We start from the raw sequence: 6000 nt of genomic DNA, 5'->3' as shown, positions 1-6000 counted from the left end.
AGTTGAAATGATAATGTTAGCTTACAACTTTTATAATGATTGATTTTGGTAAGGTTAATGCTTATATGAATTAGTATGTTTTTGGCAAAGTTAGTGCCTAATTGAATGTATAGGATTTGGTAAACATGTTTAAGATATGTATGTGACAATTGAAATGGTATAATTGAATGTGAATTAGTAATAGAAAGGTTAGATGAATTTTATAGTTGAACAAGTTGAAATGGTAATTTTAGTGCTAAATTGAACTTATATTGAATAGATTGAATCAAAATGGTTAAATAGTTTGTTTTGGTGTCTTTAGTATGATTTGAATCAAGTAAAAATGGTGATTTGTTGTGTAAATTGAATAGGTTGTTTGGAAGCATTGAAATAGGTACCAAATAGTTCATTCTTACCAAAAACAGAGTCTACGTATCAACGAACAATCTTCCTTGTCGCAACATTGGCCAACAGTGAGTCACGTCACGATGTCAAGTGGTCTGAGGTCACAACATGAAAAACTGTTTGGCGATGTCACAACGTTGAAGAAGTGATGTCACAACATCAACCCTTAAATTTTAAAACTTTACAATTTGCTCTTAATTCATGCTTGGGTCAACAAAAGAGCTTTCACAAGCTCGATTAAGACTCGATTTTGATTGTTTAACCATAAATGGATATGTTTGGTATTATATTACATATGCATGTGAATATTTTACTGTGATTTTATTGTAGTTGCTCCAACAACTAATGTAGCATCCTATAGCTCGGACTCGACGATCAGGTCAGGCAATGGGTGTTACATAATTATCTATTGTAGTGAGGGTAGATTGTACTTAAATCAATAGTTCTATCGAATTAATTGTTGAGTTAAATCATTATCTAAGCTAGGCTCCTCAAAGGTATGATTTTTGAATTCGAACTATGCTAACAAACTTGCTATTTTGATATTCTTTCTCTATTCCCTTATCTCAAAACAATGTTTTATTCTATTTCTTGTTATAACAACAAAAGTAACAAGAAGTTGTAACAAGGAAAAACCAAGGAAATTTCAATTGGTATCATAGCATAATTTAGATGATTGTAAAGGAGATATTGTGTTCAGTTAAAAGTCACGGAATCCATGAAGAAAGACAGTTCAATTTCTTGAGTCTTATTGTCAATCGTCTTGTCAAGTTATGCTTATTAAAAGATTCGTATGAGGGCTTTCATCATGTCAATAGATGAAACAACATTGTTAGTAATAGAAGATGGATGGACTCGACTATGTTCGCTTCTATTGATGGAAAAGTACGACCAAAAGAAAGAACCAAATGCACTAATGAAGAACAGAGAGCTGTCCATAGCAATTCTAAAGCCCTAACAATTCTAAAGCCCTAAGTGCAATATTCAATAGAGTTTATGTTAGAGTATGCCCAAAGACCAATCATGAGATAATTGTAATCACATACTTGTTTTACCTTGTTTGTTAATATAAGGCATTACAATTGTTATTTCAGTTTATTTTTCTGTGTGTACAAATAAACTAGTTTAATAAAATCCTGAGAATAATATGATTATTCTTAAAATGTCCTTAGTCAAGTATTATTATGGGCTTGGACAATGATAATGCATTGAGAGTAATGTGTATTTGATTGATAACAAAATGTTGTTATTGACATAGGGATGTCAAAATCGATACATGAGTATGTGTTAGAGAACAACATACTAGATTGACCTGTTATGAGTATGGTTCTTGGATTATTATATGATAATCACAACATTACTCATAGTGATAACTATGTCTATGATCCTTAGACTTGAGATCATCATTGTCCCAACATAGTGAGTTGTATATTTTGACATAGTCAAACGCCTACCATAATAGGTTATACTATAAGTAATGATGTTGGGCATGTCGCAATCTATGTAAAGGGATATGGTTTATCAAGATAGGATTTGTCCCTCCTACATAATGGGAGTAATATCTTAGGCCTCTTGATGGAGTGAGACTAGAAATACATGGTCTTGCTCGAATAAGTTGATATGAGATATCGCACTTATATGTTTACTGTAGTCTACTCAAAATATCAAGAAATATGATATTGAACTATACAAGTGTGATTATTCCATGACTTATATCGAATCTAGATATTAAAGATAAAATGATATAATACATGAAAAAGATTATCACAGAAAGGTTATGTTGTAACTTGGGTAGCAATGATGCATTGTTAGATGCCACTCATTGTTTATAATATTAGAAACATTCTAGTATTACTATTAACGTTACAAGAGCCTACATGGTCACACCCTATAGTTGAAGCAAATAGAATCCAAATATATTTGGTATTATATTTAGTTGTCACATGAGTTAAATTAATTATTGAATTAATTTAATTTGATAGTTAAATATTGAACACATTATATCTACAAGCTTGTTGTACACATATAGAGAACATAGATAAATTAATATATGAATTTGATTCATACAAAATATTGATTGAATATAGTTTAAACAGTTATAATAATTTCTGTCAAAATATAAAAGGACATGGAAATTGATTTTTTTTGGAAAAAATATAAATTTTATTCTGACTTTCCATTTGTTTCTCTAAAAATAAAGGAATAATCTTGTTTTTACCTGATATGTGTTATCAAACAAAAATAAAAGGAATATGAATCCTTGATGTGTTAGGGTTACCAAAATATAAACACAACTCAAAAGATCTAGTAGTCGTTCTTGAAAACTATCTCTGAAATGTTCAAGAGAATTTTGTTGTTCGTTCTTTAATTGGGTGGATTACATAGAGGTCGAGACGTTATTGTTGTGACTTGGAATCGACATCTTCTAAAGGGGTCTTATCAACAACCTTACACGTCATTTTTCAGTTTCAAAAGGTGTATTTTCGAGCCTTTTTTCAACTTTATTTGTTCCTCGTACATGGATCCATGGTTGATGATCGTCGAAATATTTTTTCCACTGCGCCACGGGGCGTACTGGTGATCCAACAATTTATATAGAGCAATTCAATGTGATTTCATTGTTTGAATCTACTATTAAGGCATGGTCAATTTTGTAGAACCAACATGAAGGGAATGTTGCCATTTATATACCAAAACGATAGATTTCAACAATAGGTTTGGAACCTCTTAGTAACAATTTGTAGCCACTGTGAACAAAGTACTCCCCAATAGTCTCCACGCACCACACAATACGACTCTTCTACGAAATTGAGGAATGGGGGTGCACAAAATCAAATCTACCTCATTAAAAGAAAAATAGGTGCAAATTACATCTTGCTTCCATCTTCTAATTTTAGAGGCAATAAGGTTCGAAACCCAAATTAGATCACTGACCTGTAGTGATTGGATCTTAAATGGCTTAAAACACATGAGCTAGCAGTTATCATACATTGAGATAAAGAGTATCATTTCCAAGATTCCACCTCGCCCCCATCTCAACAAGATCCTTCACACTCCAAATGTTGCGCCACAAAAAGGTTGTCTCCCTAACTCTACACTCATTAAATCTTTACTCACAATACTTTAAGACTAGCAAAGTAAGGGACAGTTCTCTATCTTCAAGGTCGCGACTTGCCATGGTTGAAGTCGCGACATCATGGTTTTTTCTTCAATGTCTCGACATGTCCCCTTCATGGTCAAGACATCACCCTTGCATTTTGAAAATTTTTCATTTTAATCCCTCTATTAACATTGATGTTTCATAAGAGCTTTTCTAAGCTCGTTTATAACCCGAATATAAATATATAATGTGTTTTATTAAGTATCAAAATGAATTTTTTTGTATGACTAGTTAAATATTGAAATAGAATCGTAGTTGTTTCGACAATAAATGTGGCATATCATATCTTGGATCCAATGATCGGGTCTGGTATGGACTATTACATTTAGTGGTATTATACTACTTAGCTAGGAAAGACACATTAAACTTACCCAGACCTCTAAAGTCAAATATCAAAATTCCTTAAGATCTCATAAAGCACTCTACAAACAACAATGAATCCCATTCTTACTATGGAATTTTTGCCACAATAATGCACCAAAATAGTTTCCATCCCCTTGCACAATGAGTTCATTAATAATAAAAAAAGTCATAGCATAAATCAGAATCACTTGCAAAACATATTTAATAAAAACCTCCTTACCTCTTTGGAATAGTGTTTGATTACAACAAGTATTTATTCAACTCTACACTCTGTCCTTAAGACTTTGGAACGTTAATTTCTTATTCTTTCCCACCATAATAGGCAAACCCAAGTATCTTTTTGGACTCTCAAACCTTTGGACATCAAGAAACTAGGCCACTCGAATCTTATCTTGTTCATTTATATTTGAGTTGAAGAAAATAAGAGATTTATTCAAATTTATAGACTACCTAAATCATTCCCTATACTCCTCAATAATCTCATTGATTACCATAACACTTGAATCTACAACTTCACCAAAAATGATGCTATCATTAGCAAAAAAGAGATGAGTTACCAATGGTCCATTTCTTCCAACCCTCGCCCCTTTCAATTGTTAGATCTGATGCCCTAAGTGTAGTATATTCGTTTGTAAACTTGTAATTTTTTCGAACAGATTAGTTAATGAAACAAATTCGTTGATTACATTAATATACTTTGTATAATTTTCCTCATATGGTTTTTGCACAGCAAAATGAAAGCAAATGTTGCTTATTGATTGTCTAATGTTTATATAAATACTAAGCGGTATTACGTGATTGAATTGTAATACAGAAAGATAGATTATATTAGTAGACGAACCAAAACATGTCCTTAGTCTAATTGGAAATGAGCAAACCGAATGAAAAACTAAAATGCCATCTACCAAGTCCAATTAGGGAGATGTTTTGTCTCGGGAATCGGAGCGGATGACTCTCAGAAGATAGATACCTAGATGTGATTGGCTAGACTGATAGTACATCAGACTAGACCCAAGAAGAATAGATCCTGAATCTATTTATGGATATATTCACTTGTGACATTCATAGTGTGGCATACCTAAATCTTAAGTGGATAACAGACTATGTATGTGTGACTCGTACACTTTGATGTAAGTAAAAACATGGGTTCGAATAGATAAGGAACCGAAAGCTGGTGCGTTGAGTGTACGACTTCTGTAGTATGTAGCGTCATTCACAACAGTGGAATTCATAGCCCGAGGCATGGGTAAATTATATCTTCTCATTGGCATTACATGGTTGATGAAAGGTAAAAGTGGTCACAGGTCATTCGTCTTTATAATGGATGACTTGATCACCATTTGATAGTGGTTGCCTTTTCATAAAGGAATATGTAATGGTTACCATGAGATAAAATAGGATCACATTAGGAGAACGCATATTATCCCAAAGAGATTAAGGATATCCTATGAAAGTAACATACTTATGAAAATATCATTGGATGAGCATGAATCGAGTTGCTTTCGTAATGGCATATCGTTGAGGAGAGCTCAGTCACGATATTATAGTGGAATTAATTCATGACTAAATGAGTTTATAATTAATAGGCAAAAATCTGAAACTTAATTACAAATTATTTGAGCTCAATTGTATATGTCCAATTGATCCCTCTGCTAGCTTGTTCAAACCAGAAATGAATTGGATGATGAATCAAATGAACATAAATTTATAAAAATGAAGAAATAGGAGCTATTCAGGAAATGATTATGGTTTTCTTCAAAATAAAAATGAAATTGGAGAAAATGGAATCATTTGGAAATGAATGTGGTTTTATCCAAATGGAAATGAAAATGAAAATGAGAAATGAATTCATTTAGAAATGAACAAGGAGTTCTCAAAAATGATTGTAAGATTTAGTTTATGGTTTTAAGTTATTTTAAAGCCCAAAAATGAAAAAAATTAAATATATTTTCTCGGAAACTTTATCATAGGTAAAATCATCATATTTTTATCGAGGATAAAATTGGAATGAGAAAATTATTTAATATAAATATTGATAGTTTATTTTGAGAAATAGAAAAAAGAATCGGGTTTGATCAGATTACAAAGTATTA

Source organism: Gossypium hirsutum, chromosome D06 (assembly GCF_007990345.1).
Source record: "Gossypium hirsutum isolate 1008001.06 chromosome D06, Gossypium_hirsutum_v2.1, whole genome shotgun sequence".
In the NCBI taxonomy this organism is placed as follows: Eukaryota; Viridiplantae; Streptophyta; class Magnoliopsida; order Malvales; family Malvaceae; genus Gossypium; species Gossypium hirsutum.
Note: the sequence above shows the minus strand (reverse complement) of the source record.